Source organism: Orycteropus afer, unplaced genomic scaffold (genome assembly GCF_000298275.1).
Source record: "Orycteropus afer afer isolate SDZICR_OR568_19922 unplaced genomic scaffold, OryAfe1.0 scaffold00026, whole genome shotgun sequence".
Taxonomy (NCBI): Eukaryota; Metazoa; Chordata; class Mammalia; order Tubulidentata; family Orycteropodidae; genus Orycteropus; species Orycteropus afer.
This window is the reverse complement of record NW_006921613.1, coordinates 4,832,803-4,842,881: the sequence shown is the minus strand read 5'-3', so window position 1 is coordinate 4,842,881 and position 10,079 is coordinate 4,832,803.

The window sequence follows — 10,079 nt, the reverse complement described above, 5'->3', positions numbered from 1 at the left end:
TCCCAATCTGTAGGTTCTCTTTTGACTCTTTTGGAGAAGTCCTTGGAAGCACATAAAAATTTAATTTTTAGAAGGTCCCATTCATCTAGTTTCTCTTCTGCTGTTTGTGTATTTTATGTTATGCTTGATAGTCTATTTATGCCATATATTAGGGCCCTTAAATTTGCTCCTTAAATTTGTTCCTTGAGGAACTCTATATTTTTAAGTTTCACATTTAAGTCCTTGATCCACCTGGAGTTCGTTTTTGTGTATGGTGTGAGGTGCAGATCTTGTTTCATTTTTCTGCAAATGGATATCCAGTTTTGCCTATTGCTGTCATTTTTGTTATGCACTTTTTTATGGTGTTGATTTCTGTGTTACATATAATTTTCTGTGCTGAGCTCGTTTTGTTTATGAATTGTGTTATCACTTCCTTTGTTGCTATTGTTTTTGTATTTGCTAAATATTTGTGCTGGTCCTCTTTTTGATTTTGATGTGAAAGTTTATCATTTTTCTTTGAGGTTACTCTGTGATTTATAGATTTCTTCCCAAATTTACAACAGTAAGTTCTATCTTGTAGTTGTCTTGACTTCCCTACCATTTAGCAGTTCTATAACTACACAGTTTTTTCCCTTATTTTGGTTTGTAGTTGTCCTCATTTGTCAATTGATGACTCTGGTTCCCTGTTTACAATCTTCTAGGCTTATTTACTTTGGATACTTCCATTGCTGGGTTGGTTTCTGGGTTATGTCACCATGTTAATTGTCATTTATTGTCTGTTTTTGCTTCTCTGTCCAAAAAACTCCCTTTAGCATCTCTTTTAAGGTTGTCTGGTTATAACAAATTCCCTTAATTTCTACTTATCTGGAAATATCCTAATTTCACCATCATATTTGAGGAATAGTTTTGCTGGGTACATAATTCTTGGTTGGAAATTTTTCTCTTTCAGGGTTTTATATATACCATCCCATTGTCTTCTTGTCTGCATGGTTTCTGCCAAGAAATCTGAAATTAATCTTATTGGTTGCCCCTTTTAGGTAACTTTTCATTTTTCCCATGCTGCTTTCATGATTCCTTCTTTGTCTTTGGTTTTGGTGAGTTTGATAATATGTGTTGGTGATTTTCTTTTGGAGTCTATCCTGTTTGGGGTTCATCAGACTTCTTGAATGGATATATTCTCATTTTTCATCATACCAGGAAAATTCTCTTCAAACAAATCTTTGACAATTCTTTCTGTAGTTTTATTTGTCTCTTCCTGTTCTGGAATTCTGATTACATGTAGTTTATTCCTTTTGATGGTATCCCACGTGAACTTTAGGCTTTCTTCATTTTGTTTTGATCTTTTTTCTGATTGATTGCTTTCTAAAGAAGTATTGAGACACGTGCCTTCAATTTCACTAATTCCGTCTTCCATTGATTCAATTCCTCCTTTGCCCATTCAATGTCTTATCTATTTCTGACAGTTTTGTATTAATCTTTTGCATTTCTATGTATAGATTTTGTATCATTTCTAATTTTTCATTTATTTTGTCATTTTGTTCTTGTATTATCTTTTGTAACTGTTCTAGGGTTTTCTCTGTGTTTTCCTCAATTTTGTCAGTGTTTTCCTTGATCTCTCTCTCAATTCTTTGAAGATACCTAAATATAATTCTTTTGAATTCCTTGCTGAGGAGTTCTAATGTGTCTTCTTCAGGGATGTGTTTTGGGTTTGTAACCTTGTCCCTTGTTTCTCCTGCTTTATCTTGCTTCTTTGTGTGGACTATGATGCTTTGTCGTCTCTGAGGCATTATGACGTTTTTGTGTATATATTTAATTGGTGATTGTATGTTGAAGTGACTTGCCTACAATTTTTGTGTTCTTTGAATTTTATCTAAGTAAGCAGAGTACTGTGATCCTCTATTCAATAGTTGACACCACTTATACAGTCACCACCTATCTCCTTTCCCATTGTCAGCCTCCTGTATGTCCCTGCTGTCCTTGGCAAATGGAGCTTATTCTTAGGGCCCTGGAATCTGAATCTCTTGTTTTTTTTTTTAAAAAAAACAGACATTTTTTAAAAAAATATTTTATTGTGATTTAGGTGAAACTTTACAGAGCAAATTCATTTTCCATACAGCATTTCATACACACTTTGTTTCATGACATTTACTGCAATTCCCCACAGTGTAACAGCTATCTCCCCACTTCTTCCCTGTAGTTACCTCTTCCCTGTATTCTTCTTTCCTATGTATTCCTGCCCCCTGAGCATTGTGAAAACACTACCCTTCTATTCTCCCTTGATTGATTTCTGTAAAGAGTGTAGCTACCTGATGTAATTATTCACTCTATATGCCTGCCTATTGTTTGGTTGGAAGCCACAGGAGTGAGTTCAGTTCCAGACCTGAAGGGTAACAAGGGGCTATACTCTTGGGATTTAGCACATATCCTTGATGAAACTTCAAACCCTCTCACAATAGTTACTTACTTTTATTATAAAATTCTGTTAAGAACTTTGTGGCCACCTTCTTTTAGAAGACCAAGAGTCAATAAATCAGCAAATATAGATTAAAGAATTTGTCTGTAGTTATTAAAGTATTAGGTAGTAGATTTTAACCTGAAATCCATTTGTATTGATAGGTAGTAGTTACCTGTATTATTGTGTTGAAAAGGATTGTGAGACAAATTTGAATTTTGTGTTTGATTGGTGATGTCTTCCATAAGCACAGGGTGGCAAAGTCGGAACTTTTGTGACATATATCTGATTTTCCTTATTAGGCCTTAATGGAATGGGAAGAATGAAGTTGGAGGGTGAAAAAGTTCTCTAGAAAAGCAACAGATACAGTTCTTAACAATAAGAAACTTGTCAGTCTAGTTAGAGAGGAATGATGTAAGCTGATGAAATAGTTGCAGACAGCGTGCAGTTAAAATTTAAACTGTGCAGTACAGAAAGATAATAGATTTTGGAAAGGGAGAGGTGATTGTGGGCTTCAATGATCTTGGAAGACATGTTTACCCAAGGAAAAGGTCTTGGGAAAAGAAGCCCAGCCATGGCCAAGAGTGTGAGTCAGTTATGAGACTGTTGAGTCCTGGGTGCTGGTACTCTTACAGTAGAAATGTCCTGTGCAGATGGGAAGATGAGACTAGATCACAGGAGGAAGGTTGGGCTGGCAAAGTCATGATTCAGTTGATAATTAAAAGCAACGAGAGATGAGCTTATTGAGAGAACAAGAGTATATGAAGAATTATGAAGACTTGACTATTGACTTGGAGTTGGGGCAAAGGGAGAAGAGCTACATTAGAAAGGGGGAAGAGATGTTGCTGATAAAAAAGATCAAGCTATAATGGCTGCACAGTAGCTGATATCTTGCAGATACCTACTCATACTCAAGGCCCAGGAGAATTCTCTTTTCAGAGTGGCTTCTGATCTTCCTTGAACAGACTTAGTTATTTTCATCTTGGCTCCCGAGCCCTTTGTTTGTGCTCTTTGCATAACACTATTACATTATAGTTAATAGTGTATATGTTGACCTGTTATTTGATTTGAGGCTTTACACTGTATCTTATTTACCACATTTCACAATTGCACACATGGATTTTTACACACCATTTATGCTTAGGTAATGCTTGTGGAATTGAATTAAAAAGTGACCTATGGCAAGGTCAAGAGAGAAAAAGTATGGTTTTGGCAGAAATAAGTGAATGATAAATTTTAAGAAAGAAGTTTCAGGACAGTGGTGGAGACTATTCTGAAGTTCTGGTTTTGTTTTGGTTAAGAGTTTAAAAAATGTAGATATATGGTTACTATTCTCTATTATCTTTCTTTTTAAGCAAAACATATTCACATCGATTTTGGAAGTACAGCAATTTAAAGTGCTAATAATGGATTTCAAATTTCTGTAAGAAAATCCTAGAAACAGAGAACATAAAATATTTTGATATGTTATGAGCAATTAAGTAGAAGTATTTGCAAATGAATACTAATACATAATTGCAGGAGAAGAAAAAGCACTCTGCTTGTTAGGGTTAAATGAGATACAGCCCAAAGATTAAAAAAGTATTTAGAGAGAAGTTAAACCTCACAATTTCCTCTATTTATAGTGGCTTAACCTGAATTTCCTCTATTTATAGTGGTTTAAACCCGAGACAGTCCAGTAGTCAGAAAAAATAGAGAACAACTTTTTCTAACTCCCTCAGCTTTTTCCCGCATACCAACAAACTGTTCCCAGATAAAACATCTGTCCTTCTATGAAAGACTGATCTCTCGACTCTCTTCTGGCTTCCATCTCTTTCCCCACCCCCACTTCCTCAAGAACTAACTCTCTTTCCTATTTCTACAACCTCTCTGTCTCTACTGGCTGTTTTCCTTTGACTTCACACATACTCATATTTCTCGCATCTTTAAAACAAAAGCCCAATCATCTTGGGCCTTATGTTCGCCTTCCTGTATGTCCTTCCCTATCTCTCCCTGTTTTCTTTTCTGACAGACTTCTGGAAAGAGCCCTGCACTCTGTGTCTATGCTACTCATAGAGTAGCCATTCCACAGCAAGAAATAGGAGAGTCTCATCTATTTAGGATATTTACTTGACTGAAGACAATTTACTGGACTAAATAACCTCTCACTGATGTCTTAACCACATGGTTAAGTGACTCTAATTATTATGTTCAATGGCATTTACACACAGAGTGACTTTTAAGAACAAACACCCCAAAAGCAACAAATTGTCATCATACATCTTAAAATATGAAATTTCTAAAAATTAAGAACTTCCAATTGGTTAAATTTTATAGTTAGACCTTTGCCTATAAATTAAGCATTCAGAAGAGACTGATACTAACTCAATTAGAAACAATTATGCTCTAGACTGCACATAACACGATTTAACAAAAGCATTTCTGGTTTGAGATGTTTGCAATTACACAAATTAAAGAGCTTGAAAACTGAAACTCTTATAAGTTAATTAATGTTGATGGTACAAGTGTACACATGGAAATAAATAGAATTTGCATTTGGCTAAATGATAGAGTAAAGATAAGGGAAGAAATGAAAGCTATTTGCTTAAAGTGCTTTTCAATCAAAAGGAATGTTCTTTGGGCTTTGAAGAAGCATCGTTCAATGCTTTTCAGGATCAGAAGTGCTGCTGCCATTACTAGAGTTCCTAGGAAAGGCTCCCAGACAATAGATTAGAACAAAGGGTAGATCTTGGAACTGAAACTTGTAGGGCTGCAAACTCATCACCTTCATTGAGATTTTCTGGGAGCAAGACTTACCTTTCACTTTTCTATGTCCATTAGTAATTTTGGGAGCTCTGGTAGTGTAGTGCTTAAGGCACTTGACTGCTAACCAGAAGGCTGGTGGTTCAAACCCACTAGCCACTCCTTGGAAGGAAGGTTGGGCAATCTACTTCTGTAGAGATACCACCTCAGAAACCCAAGGAGGGGTCTTTATGAGTTGGGTCTGACTCGACGACACATAACAACAACAACATTAGTAATTTCACCAAAAATAACTTCTCTCCTTCCTTTCCAAGTGATTCAAGAAACCTTGATAAGGCCCATCTCACAAAATGGTTGACTCCTTTTGCTAAAATATGCCTCATGCTACAAGATCAGAGCTATTGTATATAGCTTTACAGGTTGTACATTGAATATCTCCAAAGAGTTGAACAACTGCATCACTCCTTTGAATTCTAGAAGTGTGATGGATCTTTCTATACGAGCCACATAGACCATGATGTGAAGGGTGCTCTTGGAATTATGTAACATAGTGGCCTTGCAAAAGGTATACAACAGAGATTCAAACGGAGGACAGTTTCTTAGGGACAGGTATTGAATATAACTGCAACACAAAGTTTAGGTCATGAGAGCCATTTATAAGCTTTTAAATGGCATCTTTCAGGGTTTCAAGGACCCATTATCAGCTTGATGTGGGTGTTCCTTATTAATTCCGATTGGAGGACAGAAAATTTTCCTCAAAGGATGACCTTGAGTGGCTGCCAGGGTGTTATTGCATTTATCACATATTTAGTGATCATGCCCTATGTGCCAAATACTGTGTTAGGCAGTCATAAATTTCTGAGTGAAGTGATAAGTGTGATTGCTTCAAGGATTTTGAAAACCATGTTACAATTATATTGAATTTGAAGAAGCTTAATTTATACTTAGGCAATTGCTTTCTTAAGGAGCAGAATTTCTATTTATCTTTTCAACATGTGCTGAAGAAGATATTTAGCTGAAGTATAATGCTTTCTGTTTTTGGAAGCTGACAAGTTGCTAAGTGAAGTAAAATTGACCTCCATTTCTCTGGATACAGAGGGATGGCTTGTGTGACCTCTGGAAGTTCCTTTGGTTAAACTCTATGGTTTAATGATTCTTTGGATGAGGACCAAACACACATAATGTTTAGATCTAATGCCTCTAGCATTAGTTTTAAATTTAGCCCATACTTATGGAGTCATTATTATCACTCCTTTGAATTCTTAAAGTGCAGAGGATCTTTCTATAGGAGCCACAAACTGGAAACCGATAAAACCAGCAGGAACAAAATTTTGTATTAAGAAAAATATGACCACTAAATTATTATGATGTGCAAATGAGTTGGGCTTTGGGCAGTTATCTTTAATTGGCAATAAAAAAACAAACAAAAAAACAAACTCACTGCCATCGAGTTGGATCTGACTCATAGTGACCCGTCCTTGGGCTTCCGAGGCAGTATCACTATGGAAGTAAATTGCTTAAACTTCCTTCCCAGGAGTAGCTGGTGAATTTGAACTGCTAGCCTTCTGGTTAGTAGTCAAATGCCTTAGGCACTGTGCCACCAGCAATAAGGACACTTAGAAACAGCTATACAAGGTTTTTTTCTTTCCAATTGTGATTTGGGTGAGAATTTACGGAGCAAATTTATTTTCAATACAATAGTTCAAACACATTTTGTTTCATGACATTGATTGCAATCCCCATAATGTAATAACTCTCTTCCCACTTCCTTCCTGTGGTTATCTTTTCCCTGTATCCTTCTTTCTTATGCATCCCTGTCTTCTGACAAGTTGCCTTGTGCAAATACTGCCCTTCTGATCTCCCATGTTTGATTGTTACCTGGTGAAAATGTTCACTTTATATGCTTGTCTATTGTGGGACTGAGTTCAATTTCAGGCTAAACAGCGAAACTAGTTTTTGAAGGGTTTCTTTCTTTCTTTCTTTGATACTTTTCTCCAGTCTAAACTTTGAGGCAGGGGGAAACTGAGTTTGCTTTCTGATTCCACCACACATAAACTACTCATGATAATAACCCAAAACCAAACACACTGACATTGAGTCATCTCCAACTCATAGCGACCCCTCCTTGGGTTTCTGAGGTGATATCACTACGGAAGTAGATTGCCCAACCCTCCTTCCGACGAGTGGCTGGTGGGTTTGAACCACCAGCCTTCTGGTTAGCAGTCAAGTGCCTTAGGCACTATGCCACCAGAGCTCCCAGTCACGATAATAGGTAACATTTTCTGAGGACTTTTGTGTCAGGTACTGGGAAAAGTGTTTCACTTATTATTTATTTCTCACAAGAACTTTATGAGGTGGGTTCTTTTATTTTCCCCATTTTATAAATGAGAAAAATAAGGCTTAGTGACTACACATAGTCCTTACACTATTTAGAGGAGCTCTGGTGATGTATTGCCTAAGACATTTGACTGCTAACCAGAAGGCTGGCAGTTCAAACCCACCACCCACTCCTCGGAGGGAAGATTGGGCAATCTACTTCAGTAGAGATACTGCCTCAGAAACCCAAGAAGGAATTGCTTTTGACTCGATGGCAGTGAGTTTGGCTTTTGTTTTGTTTTGCCTTAATACCCAAGAGCAAGGAATGCCAAATAGCAGAGCAGTTAAGAACTCAGGTTTTGGAGTCAGATTGCCTGAGTTGAAATCTTCTTTTAGCCACTTACTAATTTAAGTTGGAAAATTACTTAAATTGTGCTTCAGTTTCCTTACCTGTAAAATGGGAATGATAACAACAGTATTTTACCTCTTAAGGTAGCTGAGAAACTTAACTGAGAGAACAATTGTGAAGTGCTGACAAACTAAGGAGCTCTGGTGGCATAGTGCCTAAGGCATTTGACCACTAACCAGAAGTTTGGTGGTTCAAATCTACCAGTCACTCCATGGAAGGAAGACTGGGCAATCTACTTTCGTAAAGATTTACCATCTCTGAAACCCAATAGTGGGTTGTTACAAGTTGGATTCGACTTGATGGCAGTGAGTTTGTTTAGTTTGAGAAACAATATGAGACATACGCAGTAGAGGTTACCCATTGCTATTGAGCCAATTCTGACTCAATGCAACCCCACATGTATCAGAGCAGAACTGTGCAACATAAAGTTTTCAGTGGTTGATGTTCCAGAAGTAGATTGTCAGGCTTTCTTCCTAGGCACCTCTAGGTGGACTCAAACCACCAACCTTTTAGTTAGTAGTCAAGAATATTAACCATTTGTGCTACCCGGGGAATATTGGCTGCTTCTAAAGTAGCATATCATAAAGTTGCAGAAGATGGCTTCTGGAACTGGCCACAAGGAGTTCAATTGAGTTTGGAGATTTATTTATACCAAACTGTGAATTATTGATACTGCGTCAGTCTTTGAGTTGGTATGGATTGAGAGAGAGTGGGGTTGAAAGAAGGTTTATCATCTTATCTGTTTTTTTTTGTGCTGTTGTTTCTCTTGCCCAAGATGCTTATCCTATTTGCTTGTGTCCCTGGGTTGGGTCTATAGATTTTCCTTCTAGAAGTTGAGGCTTATAATAGGTGGTCTGGAGAAAGTGTGAAGTTATAGGCAAAACCAAGCTTGAACAATTCTAGAACAGTGTGCTAGGGTCATGAGGGTGGAGAAATGAAGAGTGATAGTTACTCTCTGTGTCTTTACTCATGGGTTCACATTTCTACTTTGATAAATTTGGGGTCTAATTGATAGTGCCTCTTAGTCTTTATAACTTGACTTTGTGTTTCCAAAGTTTAGAAAATAGACCTGGGAGGAACCAGAATGCATTGTGTCTGGGGCCAGAAGAAGTGTGGGAACATGAAGGAGCATATTTCTCTGTTTAAAGAGACTCTGGGCTGCCATTTTTTATTTCACCATCCTTTTCTGAACATTTTCTCTCCTTCCTTGATCAGGCATTGAAGATCTTCTGTTCAGTCCTTCGTCTACTTTCTTGGCAACAAGTAGGATTGATGTGCACCATTTTACATGTCTCTGGAGATGGAAGAGAGGGCAAGGAGAGTAGAATCTGAGTAAAAAAAACACCCTCGACTGTTCAGAGCATCTCCTAAGGATAGCCTGGAGTTATTTCTCTTGTGCATGTCCACACTTTAGATGTAGAATCTTGAGGAACATCAGAAGTGACTACTTGAATGTAGAGTGTGGAAGACTTCAAAATCAGTGCTATTGACATTTTGGGCAGGATGATCCTTTGTTGTGGGGACTATTCTGTGCACTACAGAATGCTTAGCAGCATCCTTGACATCTCTCCATTATATGCCAGTAGCATTCATCCCAGTTGTGACAAACAAAATTGTCTTCAGACATTGCTCCTTTGAATGTCCCTGCTTGAGAACCACTGGCATAGAGGGAGCAGTGGTCCTTGACTACTGCTCTGCCATTTCAATGACCTGTCATGAAATGGGCTGACTGCTTCAGTCAAATATTAGAAGTCATTCAGCATGTTCATTCATTCAATAGTATTTATCCAGAAATTGTAACACATGTGTGTTGGTCTCAGTCAAAGCATGTATATATGCAAGAATATGTAAACATCATGTTCTAAGGAGTAACAAGGGACCACAACCACAACTATACCTGTCCTACTCATACCATAGGGCTGTCAATCAAATGGGGAAAAGTAGCTGACAGAACTTTGTAAACAAAGGAACAACTGACATGGTGGGTGTCATACATTGAAATCAGGGATTGCATCAGGGACATAATAGTACAATTGTGCAGTTGTGCACTGCACAACCCAGGGGAACACTGTCTACCTCATAGTTCATGACTGTTTGTGGCACAGCTATGTATGTAGTACTCATGTCTGCAAAAGTAAGAACTACCATAAGCTCTCCTTGGGACATTTTTTTTTTTTTTTT